This window comes from Anthonomus grandis, chromosome 3 (genome assembly GCF_022605725.1).
Source record: "Anthonomus grandis grandis chromosome 3, icAntGran1.3, whole genome shotgun sequence".
In the NCBI taxonomy this organism is placed as follows: Eukaryota; Metazoa; Arthropoda; class Insecta; order Coleoptera; family Curculionidae; genus Anthonomus; species Anthonomus grandis.
Genome location: NC_065548.1, coordinates 22344153 through 22364261, shown reverse-complemented (window position 1 = coordinate 22364261; position 20109 = coordinate 22344153).

The following is a 20109-nucleotide window of genomic DNA, read 5'->3' as shown; positions in this document are numbered from 1 at the left end:
TTGTTGCTGCCTAAGATTCTGAGAACTTGCGGTTGTCGTTGGTTTGGCGGACTTAAATGTGGAAATAAGTGTGCTATCGTCCGCAAAGCTGTAGATTGGATTGATAGTGGTTCCTAGCAAATCGTTGATATATATCAAGAAAAGGGTGGGGGATAGAATGCATCCTTGAGGGACTCCAGCGTTAATGTTAAATTTGTCGGAAAGGTATCCATCGACGGCTACTTGGATTGTTCGTTGTTCAAGAAAACTTTTTTTTGATCCAATTCAATAATGAGTTTTGTATGCCGATTGAGGAGAGCTTGGTTAGTAGTCCCTCATGCCACTCTCTGTCAAATGCCTTGGAAATGTCAAGAGCGACTGAGCGGGACTCGCCGTGCATCTCCATGGCCTCCGTCCACAAGTGTGTGACGTAAGCCAGAAGATCGCCAGTGGATTTAAGCTTTTGGAAGCCGTATTGATGATCGCTGATTAGTCCAGATGATTCCAGATATCTTAACAGTTGTTGGTTGACTGCTTTCTGCATAATCCCTTGTTGGGTACAGCTTGCAGTCGAGCAGTTTTCCAGCTTGTTGGAAATTGGCCCTGCTTATACGATGCCGTGAACAGTCTACATAAGGGAGGAGTCAATTCGTCTGCACAACGTTTTAGTATTAGGGCTGGAATTCCATCGGGTCCAGAAGCTTTGTTGGTGTCTACGCTTTTAAGAATTTTATTTATAATTCGTTGGGGAAACGAAATTTTTCCCATCGATGAATTCACCCTTGGCAAATATGACGGTGTTTTGCCTTGCGAGTGTAGAGTAGAATTGGACGCGAAAAGTTTATCTAGTAAGTTGGCTTTTTCCCTTGCTGTTACCGCGATAGAACCATCATCTGCTGTTAGGGATGGCAAGGCCGACTTAACAAATCCTTGACTAACGGCTTTCGATACCAACCAGAAAGATCTTGTTCCATTTGGGCAGTTTAGCAGTTTGTTTTTGATCCTGTTGTTGTGACTCTCTTTGCATTTATCAATAATTCGCTTGCAGCTATTTCTGGAGGCTAAAAAGTTCCTCCGATTTTCGATAGAAGCATGTTGACGCCATTTGCGCTATGCTGCGTTTTAAGTGTTTACTGCCTTTTTGCAATTCAGGTTGAACCATTGCTTGTTGTTTGATCCGCATTTAGTAAAAAAAGGGATATGAGCTTCCATTCCTGCCAAGATCGTCTCTGTAATTTGGGTTGCACATTCTGAGATGTTATTGGTTCTGAAGCAGACTTCTTTCCAAGGGAATGAGCGTTAAAATTCCCGAAGATGGTTCCACTCTGCTGATTTATAGTGCCATACCTTCCGCGGCATCGGAGGATCCTGCGTTTTGCTGAATCTGCATAACTCTTGCTATTAATGCTTCAAAAATTTCCCAAAACTTGTCATATTTAGAAATTTTAGGGGTTAAGATAGGGTTGCTTTTGATTCCGATCTTAACGCACTAAATTGGGGTGAAGTGTAGTTTGACGGAACTAGATGATGAGGTACAGTTTTTAACGCATACTCTTACGCAACTTTTTGATAGGCATGCACCTTTCACCACAGTTAGGGTAACAAATCCGAAAGCATCTTGGTTTAAAAACGCTTTAAAAGAAATAGAAAAATACAGGGATTCACTGCTTTCGAAATATTTAAAACAAATTGTCTGGTAATTGGGAAGCTTATAAAAATTTTCGTAACATGTCTATGTTGATTCGGTCATGGTTGAATCGGTATGTCAGGTGTCTACATCAGCTACAGCGGAGACATTTGGAAATATCTGGATGGCAAAGTCACGGGTCAAAAGTTCAATCTAGAACTGGTGGATACTGGTGGCGTGTCTGAAGCTATTTCGAAAATAAAATCGAATGCCAGTGGCATTGATAGTTTGTCATTAGAACTGGTTAAGATGTGCTGTTTCAGTGTCACACCGGTGTTAACATTTTTAATACTTGCATCGAGAAAGATGAATTTCCGTATGGAAAAAGGCAATAGTGTTGCCACTGCCTAAGATCTCTAAGCGGCCCGAATGATTGTTCTGATTTACGACCAATCAGCCTACTGTCTGTATTGTGCAAGATTTTTGAGAAGATTATATAAAAGCAGGTGACTGAATACATTAATAAAATAATTTGCTCTCGGAATCGCAGTCAGGATTTCGTCGTGGTTTTAGTACTGCCTCAGCTCTTCTTGGAATCTTGGACGATATTACTGAAGCTTACGATAAGGGCGGGATAACAGATTTACTTTTGTTAGATTTCAGTAAGGCTTTGACACTCTTCACCATAATTTGCTCTTGGTGAAGCTCTTTTCTTATGGTTTCTTACCGAAAGCTGTGCGTTTTTTCAGTAATTACCTGGCGAATAGATCACTGAAAACAAGGTACCCGCCCTTGTACCAGCCGATTTAACAAGAGGTGTTCCCAAGGATTTATTCCAAGCCCATTACTTTTTATACTTTATATAAATGACCTAAAAAATAAAATTTGAAACTGTCCTACGGGTTAATACTGTGACGATACACTAATTTATATACAGTTAAATAAAGATCATGTTTGTAAATATTGAGTCGGTGCTTGGATACAGTGCATAATTATTCAAAACAATATTCAAACAAAAAACAATTGGTTTAAAATTAAACCCTAGAAAGTCATCTATATGAGCCCCTTGGCATCATGGTATCGTATGAACTGTGAGTGATCTCATGATAGATAAGATGATAGATAGAATTTAAAAGAACATAAAAGTTAGTTTATGATTTAAAATGCAGGTATCTAAAATAGTTGAAAGAGCCTATCTGTCTCTGAGAAACTTGTATAAAAGTAAGGCTCTCTTAAGTTTTACTCCTAAAAAGCAACTTTGTGAAGCTCTCGTTTTATCGCATTGTAATTATTCTAATTTTGTTTAAGGACCATATCTTGATGTTTTCAGAAGGTACAAAGTACAAAAAAAAAACAAAATTCTTGCATTCGCTTTGTTTATGGGTTAAGAAGTCGGGATCACGTAAGTTTCAAGCTAAAAGAATTAAACTCAATGTGCAAAATAGAGAAAAACTTCAATACTGTTGTTTCTTGTTTAAACTTTAAAAAAACAATTATACAGCCTACTTATGTAATAAACTTAAAACAGGAATCTCTAGATATAACCGAACAACACGCATGGTTTTAAAATTTCATATACCTCGTCACATCCATGCAATTTTTCAAAGATCATTTTCTTTCTGTGCATCAAAGCTAATAAATACATATAAAATTAGTTGCTATATTAGCAAGTCTTTCCAAAGCTTAAAAACAGATTAAAAAGAATATTGGTTAAAAGTCAATAATAAAATAGAGTACTTACTTAATGACTGTGTTCAACTTAGGAACAATTTTAATTTTAATTTTATTTCATCAATTTATTGGTTTTTTGATAGTTCTTCTTGTTTTGTTTTATTTATATTGCTGTTATTGTAAAATACCATTTATTTTTTAAAAATAATTTGTGTTTCTTTAGTCAAGTCGGTCATGCGCTAGGTGAATTTTTTTTTTAAGAACTTTTGATTATTTTTTTGGTAAATTTAGTTAGTTAAATATTTTTCTGTATATTTTATTTGCTTTTTTGATAGTAATTATAATAATATTGTTATTTTATATGTACTCGGTTAAGTTAACAGCATTCGCGGAGTATAAAATAAAGGCCTAATTTATTTTATTTTTTATTTTATTTATTAAATATATTTAGAATTTATCATAGAATTCAAAAATGCATTAGTAAATGAAGTGTTAAAATAATAAAGCTGGCCGCGGCCTTCTTGGCGTACTCTATATATTTTTCAGAAATCTAAAAAAACATGCAAAAAAATTAAAGAGAATAAACATATCCGACCGTTTTTTAACCAGGTCATGCATTTACATGTAAAAGGTATTTTTCCACACTTTTTGGAGACACCAAATATAGGATTTAGAATTTCTAAATTGTCTAAAATATTTTTTAATTATAATATAAATTCTACAATAATATCTTAAATTAGATTTTATAAAAGATGTAAAATGTTTGCTTTTATTTAATCAATAATTAAAAATAATCTTGCACATTAATATTCACATCTGTTTGGGAAATGCTTAAGTCAGGCCGAAATCCATTTTGTGGGAATAGTAGTAAATGCGACTACTGAAAACCGCATGTCTGAAAAGCTGTTACGCTATAAAATGACATTCAATGTAATGAGCGCAATATGGTTGCAATAATAAACATAATCTATGCTATTAATTTTGCCAAGTTCTAAATATTACCCGAATACGAGTGAAATTTTGCCGGATAGTTTGGTTGGCTTAATATCATGTTAAGGTAATTATGAATAGCAACACAGTAATATTTGAATTAAATGAATTAATTGACAAAATATAAATATATATATATATTTTTTGTTGAAATATTTGTTAATAGTTTGGGTTAATAAGAGCTTACATATTTGTGCTGGTAAATTAAATATCATATAAAAACTATATTAATATAGGTTTTTATAATCTAAAAGGAACTACACAAAGTCTCGGTCTCAAAAGTTTTGTGTAGTTCCCTTTAGATTAATAAATCTAAGTCTGTTTGAGAAACTGGACGACTTCTTTTAATAGGTTTTTATGTTACATTACATTAAACTTGTCAACTAATTTTAAAACTTGACTTAGTAAGACAAGTTTTCAAATATGGCTGTTGTACGTATAGGCCTCACGAGAAACTCCGTTATGCCCCACTGCACTAATAACCTTGGTGAAGCTAATAAGGTATCTGTAAAAGTATTGCTCAGCTAATTAAAATAGCGATATAGCTTCTTCGATGGCGTGGTCTGCAGTTTCTTCTGTCTTCCTGCACCAGCAGTATTTAAATTTAACCAAAAAATCTGGAATTGTTGACTATTACGGGGACTAGTTTTAAATTGTTATATATATATACAGGGAAAACTTTAGCTTGGAAGACAGTGGCGTGCTTCCCTAGCAAGTAGGCCTTGATAATTTTTGAGGCCCTAACAGAGAAGAAGCAAGTGTGAATGACTGTTTTAAAGTAATTTTTTACATTAAGCTGGCATCCTTCCATATTTTTATTTTATATAAACTAAAACTAGATACGATAAGGGCCAACTTAATTGTGTGAAAGAACGTTGATTAACTTATATTTATCGAGAGGGCTATTTCGATTGCTAGTTTAAAAATTAAATTAAGTTAGTACCTATTTGGTCTTTGTCCCCTACTCATATATTAAATAAATATTGACAGTAAATCACAACTTAATTACAAGAATTTTAATTTTATTTCGTTACTCCACCATTTGCTAAGGACTAGAACGTCCATCTAAATTATACAAATTGATCGCGAAAGAGAGTTTTCTATAAAACATTTCCATCTTGCTTTTTTTTAAGAATAAAATTTCTATTAGTTCTGGATCTCTAAAAGATTTATTATTTTACTATGATCTTTATATATTTTTTTAACTAATTTTGTGACCACTGCTTTATTTTAAACTAATGACGTGTCGATGTTATATTATTTATTGATCTGTTTTTTTTGATAGGAATTAAAGGCATTCTTCTTTTTAAAATATCGCAAAACCTTAATAATTAAACAAATAACAAAAGCACGTTAACATACCGAAAAAGTGTACATGGCATGCTTTGAATTATTATCTCTAGGTGTAAACGCTGATAAATAAATAGACAAACTACAACTTTAAGCCTAACTTGTATTAAATATTATTTAATATGAGCTATCTATTTATCTGCCAATCGTGCAATATTATTCCTGCTCCTGTAGAACATCACTGTTTACCTTAACCTTAAATAAATCCGAACTAAAATATATTTATTTGCTTGCTACTCTGTTTGGTCATTTACAACGTTTCGCATAAATCGACCCTTTGCATCCCAAATTGTTCGTCTTGGGTCAGGGTTTAACACTTGTCTCGTTGAATATTCTACAAAACGTCTATCTGCTCGAAGCAGGACAAGCAAATATTTATTAACATCAGTGGACTTCCGCTACAACGCATAAATTACGTTCTGAAATAAAGCCGGCATCAAATTGAGATCGCAAAAGGATCACAGGAGAATTCTGGACAGCTGGTTTATAATACAAATAAAGCCTTGTATTAATTTATAATAAACATTTTTTATATTTTAAAGCAAAATAAAAAATTAAATTTATAATAAATGAAAATATGAATAATAGGTTATGTAAAATGTTCATTTCTTTAAAAAAATAGCAATTAGAACCTACCTTGGAACTCTTTAGATTATGAGAACGTTTAATTAAAGGAAATTATCCTCAGCAATTCTTGTAAATAATAACTCGTACTAGGAAAGTTGTCCAATGCCGTTTAAAAATAAAAATTAGCGTTTATAATTTATAAATACATAACACTTGTAGTGCAAGAGATTAGCGAATTGTGTCCTTTCCCGAATAAAAGATCATATAGATTAATAAATCTAGCAAGAATAATAGACTCTTCTACATTTTGCTGACTACTTTTTAAATATAATATTACTGAGCACTTCTAAGAAACTAAAAAGCCTATGCAAGCAAGACGACTGTCCAAAGTACTTGTGAGTTTAGTAATTTGCCTCTAATCTGGCTGGGCAAATACAGGGAAACAGCTTTAAGAAAAATGACTAGGGACCCAGATCTAGATCAGTGAGTCAACTTATTTTAATTTTTAGTGAAACTATAGTAAATACTAATGATGATATGGGGCTCTGATTAAAAACCTATTTTAAAACAGGATGTATAAAGTAAACCTAACGATTTGCGACTTGTCTTTGAAGTCAGGCTCAATAATAATAATTTACTTACCATTAAATGAATATCAACCGGTTGATTATCTTTGCAATAAAATAATATTAATAATTTCCTAATTCTTTTTCCTAGTCTTTTAATATTCTAAACACAATAATTCACAAAAAATCAATCTAAAAAGAGATATGATTTAGTTATTTTTTTAAATTTAAGGCCTTATTGAAATAAGCTTCTATATTGAACTACCAAACTAAAAAACTAGCCAATAAGAGATATATTTTCAGTCATATTATATAATTTATACATATGAAAGTAAGGAAAGGTCTATTAGTTTTTTTATTTGTTCGTGGCAAAGTGAAAAAGTAATTTTATTAATGGTCATCCTAACAATTATTTAAATCGAATTGAAAATTTGGCGGTTTCTGAATTTCATAGGCTTTTTTACGTCATATTAATTTTTATTACAATTCCATCCTTGAACTGAAAGCGCTTACATTTAGAAATCCAATAATACATACGGTGATCAGGAAAGGCAATTTTTAAGAAAGTCATATCAATTACTCGGAAATGGATCCATATCGGACATATAACTAAAAATAAATTTCTATGCTTTTCTAAAATAATTTTGTTAATCATATAAGTCCTCAATATCAATTTTGAAACGGAGTTTAAAAATTATTTTGTTAGGTTAAACATTATTAAGTTTATTAAGTTAAACAGTTTAAAATTATATTGGACAAATTTTAATAAGTTCTTGTACAATTTATATTTAAAAGGATTAAGTCTGGATCGTGTCGACTCATGGAGAAAGGAGAAAATTAAATTAAATTATTTGGATTCCATGGAGTGTACTATATTAAATCCCAGAATATGTAAGACAATATTTTATTAAGTTTCTGTTTATTTATTAATATCCATTTAAAACATTCGTTTCACTATCAAATTAATATTTGTTATACTTTATTACAACAGAGTTGTAATGTGATCTGTGTAAGTCTAGGCCTGATGATGCTCCGACAGAAGCGAAACACGTGTAGCTTTTAAGCTTTTTTAAGAAATTATATAGATTGGATGAGACCGTGACTTTGTGTCCTTACCTTTGTTTTTGTTTTCGTTTGGTCTCTTAGAGAAAAATGGATGATACGTTTCTTAATTAATATTTATTGATTTCCTACAAACACCATAGAAATCAATATAGAAATTCAGATCTGCTATATATTATCAATAAAAGATGAAATTTTTTACTTCCTAATATGTTATTACAGAGGTTAAAAATACTTATAACATATAAAGTAATTCGTTTTTATATAGCAGCAATATAAAAACAATTCATATGTCACTTCTGTGCTTTGATTCCTTACCATGTATGTACATATACTTTTGAGTTCGGCTTATCAGAGCATAAAGCCCAAAATAAATTGCTATGCTATAAAATTACGACTTTTTAGTTTGTAACCTTTCCGAAGAATTATTAGAATATTGGATACGTAACTACGGCTTTCTAATACTCTCTTCAGGGTATTTGGTGAATATCAGATAAACCAAACAGATTTTCTTAATCAAACTCTAGCTCAAAGCAATAAATTCGCCGTAATATATTCCAAGAAAATGATGAAAATGTATCAGAATATTCATGATACGCTTCTAAAGTCTGGACATAGAACTTTGCATCGCTGAACAAGCAACTAACGGACGGGGTATATAAATTGTTTATCTTATCTCAAAGGGGATATATTAATTTCCAGCAAGCTGTTTATTTATTCCACAACACTGTATTACTTAAGACTCGTAGCTATACTAAAAGATGAAACAGTTTAGAGCTAAAGTAGGATTATTGTTATTACAAATAGAAAGAAATAGGCTTATATATTTGACAAGATCTAAAATGAATCAGATTTTTTTAAATATTAGATCTTTGAATTTTTGTAGCATCTAAAAAAGACGATTTACTTTTATACTGTTTTTTTTAAAGGCACTTTAAGTACCTAGGCAACCTTAGAACATTGAAATTAATTCAGTTTAATGAATATAAATAATGTATTTTAAAAGAACAGGTAATGACATGGTAATGACATGGAGAACACCCCTCAATCCCATTTTTAATGTTGCAAATAAAAGAAATTACTACCAGTGACGTCGTCAAAAAATATTTACGTGATAAATATTTAATAATAATAGAGTATACTTTAAATATAATTTTTAACAATTTGCATAATTTTAATGTATTAAACAAATATCAGTTTTATATCACATCAGATAATATAGGGTGATGACTTCTTTAAAGGGACAATATTGCTATGTTGGAAACTAATCCTAATGTTGAAGAAGTAGTCCATTCTTGCAGTGAAGTTAATAGGTCAATAGATAACTAGAAATACTTCGGTCATCCTCAACTAAATTTATTTAAAAATTACTAATCCAACATGTTTCAGACATATAACATGTCTATCGTCAGGGAAATTAAGGACTCCGACAAGGTCAAAAGGTTAAAATGACTAAAAATTACATATTAGAATACATGAGAATGGGAGCAAACCTGGATCTACAAAAACCTTAAAATCACATCATTACGACAATACGATCATTGTTTTGTGGTATTTGACAAAACAATTATATTTTTTATTATATTATTTATTATTTATTTAATTTAAAAAAAATAGAGTTTCTATTTTTAAAAAAAATTACTTTAATTGATTTTTTTTATTTTAATTTTTAATGCTAGCTTTTGACCCCCTGTATCTTTTTTTAGCCAAATGTTAAAATAGTCTTTTGAAGTAGTCCTTCCTTTTACCAAACTAACTAATAAAACCAAAACTAACCAATAAATAAAGGCTACTAAAAGGGAGTAATCGATAATTATGTTAGGGCTTAAAAACATAATTTTTCACATGAAATTAAAAATATGTTAAAAACGGTTACACTTAGGTAAAGGACATTATACACAAAATATGTCTAGATTTTCACGTGAAAGTCAAGAATGTAAAAATATGCAGGGTGTTCCATTTAAAATACCGAAATTGAACCCTACTTCACAAAACGTCACAACTGTCAAAATATTTTAGTTGTGTGACTCCCAGCAACTGTAACATGTTTCCAAATTTTTAAATTTTTTGAAAAATTACTTTCCGAGATATCGATCGCGTCTATTCGTCGTGAGACACCGTGTATAAGGCAAGTGGTAGGATTTTTAATAGATAAATGGTAATAAAAAGTGGTAAATACAAGTCTTCAAATAATTTAAAAAAAGTTTGTTAAATTATGTTTCATTTTAAAAGAGCGGTAATTGTATACAGATCGTGTTATCGTGAGCTACGTATTACCCAAAATAATGGCAACACCGCTTGCAGGCGGCGGAATTTATCATTTTTATTTTTTGAACCGGGAGTCAGCAGACCTCACTTTGCTGTGTTACTGCATTAATAATTTTTGAGCGTTATTTTCGTGTTTTTTTCACTATGGCTGTTTATACCCCTTCCGAAAGAGTTCAACTAATTAATTTTTTTTTATGGAGGTAATTCGGCAGTACAATGTAGAGATTTATTTTCAGTGACATTTGAGAATAGGCCGATTCCTTGTACAAAAACGGATTTAAATATGGTTACAAATTTTGAGACATCTTTTTGTCTTCAAGATTGTAAAAAATGCCACACAAAACGTCAAGAACCACCTGTTGAAGTGGTCCAGAATATAGAACGGCGGAAAGAAATGGTTTGCAGTACCCTAGAACTTGATTCGACCCGTTCCACTAGAAGTGTTGGAGAGGAACTGGGAATGAGCAACAAAACTGTTGCTCGTATATGGAAAAAATATGGGTACAAATGTTTTAAGTATTCAGAAACTCAGGAAATATTTCCTGAAGACCAGTGGCGAAGAATGGAATTTTGTGAAATCATGATGGAAAAGGCAAATGAAAACGAATATTTTTTAAAAAATATTTTGTTTTCTGATGAATCTTCTTTTCCATTACATGGCAAACACAATCCTTCCATTGTTCGTTATTGGTCTCAGGAAAACGAGCACAGAAGTTTTCAGTTTCGTACCCAGTATCCTCAGAAATTGAATGTTTGGGCAGGTATTTTGAACGACAACGTTATAGGGCTATTTTTTATTGATGGCACTTTAAACGCCCAAAAGTTGCTACAAAACCAAGTTCTTCCTGCCATTCAAATCCTACCTGATGTAGACCTGGGATCGGTTTATGTTCAGCAAGATGGCTGTCCTGCTCATAACGCGGCTTGAGTAAAATAATTTTTAACAAATAGTTTTCCTAACCGTCTTATTAGTGGGACTGGCGATATTAAATGGCCTCCTAAATCTTTAGATTTGTCTCCAAATGACTTTTATCTGTGGGGTTACCTTAAGCAGACCATTTACAAGCATGAATTTAGTAAGCCAACAAATTTAGAGGAATTGCGAAATAAAATTGTCGAAGGTGCCAATTCAATTTTACCTGAAACTCTTTTGGAGGTGCGAAATAGCTTTTACGATAGGTTAAGTTTTTGTTTAGCGAAAGAAGGCGGTTTATTTGAGCCTTTTATTTAAAAAATGATATGTTGTTAAGTTTGTTTATTAGAGTTTTATTTCTGATTTTTTATTATATTTTTATCAGAGTTGTATTAGAATAACGCTTTCATTTTCATTATGCAAAACACAGCATATTTAACATTTTAAGATTACAATTCTATGTGGGTTTTACACATTGTCATGTCTGTAAAGCCCGCATTAGAATAAATATTTAAAAAATGCCTGGATTTTCGCGTAATATTTTGGGACATTTTGTCGCCAAACGACACAACTCCCACGAAAGTCAGATGTTTACTAATCCCGTCCTCGGGCCGGCCGGGGCGGTGCTCTGTCGCAGGCACACGTACACGCGCGACGTTGCAAAATTTCGCCTCTATGCGGTTTCCTATAAGTAACGAACGAAAACACGATCTGTATATATTCGTTGCGTATAACTATAACAATTTTCTTTATTAATATATAGAAGACTATTAATAAGATATGTAAAAGATCGAAATCGTCTAGAAGAGAATCGTCTAGAGAGAATTCTGACAAGATACCTGCGATTCCAGACGGGATATCTTCCACCAGGCAATGGTGTTACTGTGATTCATTTACGAAGAAATAACGTGAAAGTTTTATGTAATATTTCTTTTCGGAAACTTCAATTAAGGGTCGTTGTGATCTCAATTACAATTTATCTCTTGTCCATCTGTCTCTGAAGCACCATTTACTAGAAATGCCTAATGCTATTTGTATCAAAAAAGCAAGATAAATCTATAATATCTAAATGTACCGGGTGAATTCATAAGACTGTTCGTCGGCCATATCTCGGAAACCGAAAAAAATATTGAGTAAATCCACCAGACAGACCACCAGAGGGTATAATAATCATCTTAAATTTTAAAATAGCATTTTCTTTTTTTCAATTTTTCATAATAAACTTTTTTCTTACACTTTTAAAAAGTATATTATTTTATATCTCAAAATCAAAATAATCCATTATTTCAAAAACAAAGATGATAGGGGCCTTGCAATTATTTTCCTAATAACCTGCTTTAACTTTTTAAGCAGGTTATTATTTTTTAACTTTTTGTCCTTCCGCGGAAAGTTGTCCTTGTTGCTAAGACTATATTTGTAGTCCTTCCTTAGAGATACAAATCAAGTTGAGTTAAATCAGGAGACCTAGAAATATGTACGCAATTATAAATGGCGTACATATTCTAGGTCTAATAGTTTTGAGGCTAGTTATTCGCATAGTAGTTTCAGAACTGATTAATATTAGCACAGAGTAGCAGTAAGCACTAATTATTTTATTTACCAGTAAAACGTGATTTTAAATAAAATGTTTTTGATAAGGTTATTGATACTAGTGATCCATTCTTACGACATAAAGAAAAGTTTTATTGGTTTTTTAAGATCAGAGGATGGTTGGATAGGGATGATTTGTGAGCTTATGTTTTATCGACTTTTTTGTTATTGATGTGACTTAATTAAATTTTGGTGTTTATTTAAAATACAATTAATAAATATTTATACAATTTGACATAACCAGATTTTTTAAGATTATGTTTCTAGTAAATGTTAATAGTTAAATTAGGTTGTCAATTATTATCCTCGCTATTGATTTGATATTGATTATTGATTATTGATTAAAACTTTGTATTTAAGGAAAATAAAAGATAAAATATGATGTCAATATTTTTATCAACATTAAGGTTCTCTTGATATATATTTTTTAATGATTTATATTATTATGAAAATGTAAATACGTTAATTATTCTCCTAGTTTTTGTACAATTTTATTAATATTCGGTAGTTAAAGTTGATTCGTAGGGTTTCTTTAGGGTTCTACTTACGTTTGGTATATTATTTTTATCTATAGTTTTTAGTTTTTAAGTAGTTCATCTTGTTCGAGAGCCCCATTTTAGGCTATTTAGGTTATATTATTGTAAATCCCTGTAGTTCTAATTTTCTAGAATTTGTATACTTGCTTGCTTTGACTGTCAGTATTCTCCTAAAATTATTGGTCTCTTTGAGCAAAAACAATGAAGATTATTCTAAATATTTCGAAACCGTTTCATCGGGTTTTAAAAAGGACGCGCTTTGTGACAACACATTCAGTTTTTAATTGTTTAGTCAGTTTTTACCTTGGAAACAATTAAATGACAGTCAAGGCGAGTTAGGTTAGTGTTTTTGATGTTGACAATTAAAGTGTGTTCCCGAATTTCGTTACAATTGGTGTCAGAAGTAAAGGTTTTTTGGAAGCTCGTTTTAGTGGATGCCTTTAACAAGAAGTCAGGCCAAGATGGAGACCGAGAAATTGATGGAGCTGCTATTAAGAAAGTTTGACGAGCAAAAAGTAGAACAAGAAGAACGAGACCGTAAACAGAAGGAAGAACAAGAAGAACGAGATCGTAAACAGAGGGAAGAACAAGAAGAGCGAGACAAGAAACAGAAAAATTTACTTAAGACAATAAAATCTGAACTGAAGAAAGAAAATGAAGACCTGATTCGAACCATAAAAGATGACTTACTGAATTTAAAAGATCTTAAAAAGGAGCAGGAGGAACGAGACAGAAAACAAGAGGAACGAGTTTTACAACTTAAAGAAGATCTGGAGAAGAATCAGAAACAATTAATGACTAACTTTGAAGCAACAGTAGAAGAAGAATTGGGAGAAGTACAAAAAAAGATCCAAGAACTAGAGATGAAAGTAAAACGGACTCCTCTTTATCCCGATCCTGGAATGCAAACAATGATGAAAGTAAAGCCACCAAAACTCGACGGCAAAGAAGCATGGAGTACCTATTTGAATCAATTTGAGGCCGCTGCTAGGGGAAATCGCTGGGATAACGAAGAAAAGGCAATCAATCTTAAGCTAAGCCTTAGAGGAGAAGCTACAGAAATATTAAGAATGGTGCCATCTAAGGATCAGCTCAATTTCGACGTGCTGGTACGTACCTTAGAGATGAGATACGGTGAAGCCCATCTACAACAAGTGTACCAGGCTCAATTGAAATCTAGAAGACAACAACCCGAGGAAGGACTCCAATAGTTTGAGGCCGATGTTGCTCGATAAGTAAATCTGGCGTACCCTTCAGCCCAAACAGAGTTCCGAGAACAAATTTCTATAAATTGTTTTATTGACGGAGTTCAAGATGCAGATACTAACCACGCTCTAAGGATGGCTCATCATAAAAGTACAGAAGCTTTGGCCCATGGACTAGAGTATGAGACAGCTTTTCAAGCAACTAGAAGGCAGACACGAATAAGATAAATCAGAACTTCGGAAAGTGATCTCAAAGACCGCCTAAAGAAGATTGAATCATTATTAGCAAGGAAACCTAAAAGACCATTGCAATGCTGGAATTGCAATGAGGAGGGACACCTTAAACGTCAATGTCCCAAGCCTTTAAGAGATCCAAGGAACCAGGAAAACTTCAACTTCAAGCTGGCTGGGTGCTACCAAGCCTTACGTATAAGACTAAACCGGCTGCCACATCCTGGAGAGAGCTTGGTAGTACCGGGAAAAATATCCGGCCGTGAATGTGAGATGGTAGTGGATAGAGGATCAAGTCATACTATCGTAAAGCCGAACATATCGAAAGCTTTCAGCACTACCCAATTTTATTCTGGAGTCTGCAAATGGAAAACGGATGCCGATTCTTGGATTGCATGAAGCTACAGTCACCATTGGCTTAACAACATTTTAACAGCCAACAGTGGCAGAAATCTTGGATGATGTCATATTAGGATTAGATGTTATGAATGCTCAGCAGTTTAAAATGGATGTACATAACCGGATATTGACGACGAGAAATGAAGAGATTTTTATGCACCACCTATATGAAGATAAAGTAAATAGCAGAGTCGTTAGGTTATTCAAGGATATTACCGTACCAGCAAATTCAGAGGTGGTGGTTAATGCTACAACTGGAGGAAAAGAGGGAGAAACTGTTTTGATTGAGCCCACGGAAAACTGCAAACTATATGGTTAAGGATTTTTTCCAGCTAAGATGTTATCTACGCAGAAGAAATCTACTGTTTTGGTTCGAATGGTAAATTTAAAACGATATGATCAACACCTGAAACAAGGAGAGAACATTGGCATATGCTCTGAAGAAGTGGCAGTAATGAAAAATGCTGATAGAAGTCGTTATTCAAACAGACCTTTTCCTGTATGTTTGCAAAACCTATTTGAAGAATCTTCTACCAATTTAATCATGGACCAGTGTAGTAAATTGCGACGTCTTCTTGAAGAAAATCAAGATGTGTTTTCCTTGCACGATAATGACCTGGGATGAACTGATTTGGTGGAGACAATGTTCCAATTAAACAAGCACCTCGAAGAATTCCGATAGCTAAACAAGGAGAAGTTTCCTCAATGCTTCAAGAAATGAGGATACAAGGAGTGATAGAACCTTCTCAGAGTTCTTGGACATCTCCAGTTGTGCTGATAAAAAAAAAGGATCGATCCACTAGATTTTGTGTGGACTATCGGCGACTGAATAACATTACCAAGAAAGATAGTTATCCCCTACCAAGAATTGACGACACCCTGGACACGCTATCAGGTTCACAATGGTTCTCAACACTCGATCTAAAGAGTGGATACTGGCAGGTAAAGATGCACACAGAAGATAAGGAAAAGACCGCATTCTCGACTGGAACAGGACTTTGGCAGTTTACAGTCATGCCCTTTGGACTCTGCAATGCTCCAGCTACCTTTGAGAGACTTATGGAAATAGTTTTACGTGGAATGACTTGGGAATCATGTTTAGTTTATCTGGATGATGTCATCATAGTGGGAAAAACATTTGAAGATCATTTGAAGAATATTCAAAAGGTATTTCTTAAACTCCGAGAGGCCAACCTGAAGCTAAGTCCTAAAAAATGTTGCTTATTTCAAAAAGAAGTTCGATACCTTGGCCATGTAATATCAGAAAAAGGTGTCAAGACTAATCCAGATAAAGTAGAAGCAATCGAAAATTGGCCACGACCCACTGACAAACACCAGTTAAGAAGCTTTCTGGGCCTTTGTACCTATTACAGAAGATTTGTAAGAAATTTCGCTAATCTTGCAAAGCCTTTACATAAGCTCACGGAGGACAAAATGATATTTAGTTGGTCAACAAACTGTAAAGAAGCATTTCAACAGTTAAAAAGAGCACTATGCTCATCTCCAATTTTAACATATCCGATTCCTGGACAAACTTTTATTTTGGATACCGATGCAAGTAATGTTGGAATTGGGGCCGTTCTATCACAAAAATATGAAGATGGCGAGCAAGTGATAGCTTATTTCAGTAAAACTTTATCAAAATCAGAAAGAAACTATTGTGTAACCAGGCGAGAGCTATTGGCAGCAGTAAAAGCTATTGAACATTTCCATAAATATTTGTATGGTCAACGATTTATCTTTAGAACTGACCATGCTTCGTTGAAATGGCTGTTTCAGTTTAAAAACCCCGAAGGACAAATAGCAAGGTGGCTTCAACTATTACAAGAGTATGACTTTACAATAGAACATAGGAAAGGCAAATATCACCAAAATGCCGATGCTTTATCGAGAAGAACCTGTATTGAAACATGTCAACATTATTTTAAAAAGAAATCAAAACAGCATCTAGAGATATTTACTTGTAATCGCATTGGCCATCATAGTTCTAAAGAGTGGGATGTAGCTAGTTTAATCCAAGATCAGTGTGATGACCCAGTATTTGGTCTTATTTACGAACTGAAATCTCGAGAAATTTCAAAACCAGAATGGAAAGATATTTCTGACAAATCTCCAGAACTAAAAGCTTATTGGTCTCAATGGAATTCATTTATCGAGAAAGTAATCGGGATAAATCAGTCAAGTTTATCAAACTGCGTCCACTTTTGGGTAGGTGATAAATATATTTGAATATGTATTATGTATATGTCTGATCTTGCTCCTGTACTTTTAAAAGAATATGTGTGATATATGAAAAGAGTCAGTAAGCCGTCAAATAAAAAAAAACTATTTCGGCTTTCGTAGTATTAATAAAAGTTTAAAATTTACAAGCGTAGGGCCATTAATAATCATACTTCATGCAAGCTTACATGCAAATATATAACAGTTTTATAGCATAAAAGTCATAAAATAAAACATAGTGGTCAACACGTAATCAACGATAATTAATTTTAGTGACAGGTGATAAAGAAATATGGTGGATTTTATAACTTTATCACAGTATATAGGGATATGCGCTTTTCCCTGTACCTATATATAAACTTTTATTATTTCTAGTACAATAGTAAATGTCTTTCAACTATTGGCATAAGATATTATAAAATAAATAAAAAGGTCTGTATATAATATAAGTTATGGAGTTGTAAAAATGTAAGCAACATTTTTTCGAATTTTTACATTAAATTTAATTTTAAACTTTTATGAAAAAGTCAATTATGAAATCAGTAGGAAGCAATTATAAATAAAAGTGATAAATACTTAATATAATATTAAATAGATAGGGCAGTAAGTAAAACATTATTATTAAATGAAATGAGATTACTTAATTATTATTAACCACTCAAAGGGAATTTTAACTTCACACAAATGTCTTAGAAAAAAGTTTTTTGGTTTTGGAAGAAGAATTAAATGGTGACCCTGAAGTTGTAAAATTATTTTTTTTTAGTTTGATTTTCTTTTTCTTTTTAGATTGCATGACCCTAAAATGAACTTAAAGGACAATATGTTACATTATCTTGACGGATATTGAAATGTTGAATTTTCGGGTACTTCGATTAGCGGTGTCAAAAATAGCGATTTCAAAACTAAAGTTGACTTTGAAATAACCTTGTTTATTAATTCTAAGGTCACCATTTAGGTCTTCGTTCAAAACCCTAAAACTTTAATTTCAAATTTTCTTGCGAAATCGCATAATATGATTACCCTATATAATAATAATATACTATATTTTCGAATAAATAACGATTTTAGAAGAAACGCAAGGCTAATGGGTAGATACTTTGGTATCATGCCGAAGTAATTCATTTTGTTTATTAAAAAATGCAGTAACGTTTCCGAAAATTGCTGCTCATTAATAATTTAAATATACAATACCTACGGATATCTATAAATCTATTCAATTAAATCTGTTAACTGATTTTAAATCAGAAATTTTAATATTATTGGTAAAATAATTTTTTATTTGTATGGTATAAAACAATCAAATTTTTTGTAGCTTTGATGTACAGTGAATTTACTCGGTACTTGTATATGATAATTAAACATTTTTCTAGTGGGTATAAACATGTAAATCTTACGTTCTAGGTTAAAATACGTAAAATTTATAAAAGCTTTATAGATGGTAAAATAAAGCATTGTATTAAATAAATGTATATATGTAACTAAAATAAAATGTAATAATGGTAATTTAATTTTATATCTACGCATCCTTAGAACTAATTTACTTTACATGTATTTCTATATGTGTAACGTTAACATTAGCATTAATTTGTACCTGAAACTAAAATTTAATATTAATTAATTAGTCTTACATTTCGGCATTGAATATGGCAGACAAATTTTATTGGTTTATTTGAGAAATTAAAGCTTGATGAAATAGGTGGCTATTATGACGGTGAAATGTTGCGAAATAGGTAATTCCAGGTCACATTGTACGCTCTAATGTTAAAATAATACAAAGGTAAATAATGCAGAAATATAATTGAGTAGAGGTGTTATAGATGTCAAATGATCTATGTATTAAGATTGTTTCAGTTTCGACTCGTTGCATTCCTTTCTGGGTAAAAAGCGGTTATAGTAGAGTTGTTAAATTGACACAAAGTTACAGCTATGTTGCAGTAAATCTCAGTTTATAATAAAATTATTTTTAAATTATTCAAGTATTTTAGTCACTCTAGTACTTCAACTAAACCATTCTTATTTATATGGTAACTACATGAATTATATTCCTATGGTTGAAATTTTTGTTGTGATACTGAAGTCAGAAACCAGAACTCTTCATTTTATTCCCTATTAGGTAAATTTCACTACTGACTGCTTTATTTAAGCCCATGGAAAACTGTAAACTATATGGTCAAGGAATGCTTTTAGACATGTCATTATCAACACAGAAGGAATGTACCGTAAACCGCAAAAGATATGATCATCACTGGAGTTTGCGTACTGAACAAATACCCCAAAGAATTCTGATAGATAAACAATGTAAAGTTTTTTTAATGTTCCAAGAAATGAGGCCACAAGGAGTTCCTAAGTCCTTAGACTTCTCCAGTTACAGATAGTGAAAAAGAACAGATCTAACAGATTTTGTGTGGACTATCGGCGACTGATTAATATTATCAAAAAAGACATCCACTCCCAAGAACTGACGATACTATATGATATTAGGTTCACAATGGTTTTCAACGCTGGATCTGAAAAGTGAATACTGGCAGGTAAAAATGCATCGAGAAAATAAGTATAAGACTGCATTCTCGACTAATACAGGACTTTGACAGTTTACAGTCACGTCTTCTATAATACTTTAGCTACCTTTTAAAAGCTTATGGAAATTGTGTTATGTAGAAATTATGCTTTATGAGGTCTTGATTAAGCTTCGAGAGGCGCTATTTATTTAAAGTGGTATAAACCTCCGAGAAATTACGTTGATCATCACGTGGTGTGAGTAATGGTTATTTAACCTTGGTTTTTGGTACAGCAATGAGCAACGTCTATCTTGTCAATTAACCTTTCCTAAATGTTGATTTAACTGTCCCTTGTTGCTTGAGGTATTTAATTTAATGCGAGGCTTTACGCTACACGAGGATTTACATTAATGAATTCAGTATTTGTCAATGAATTC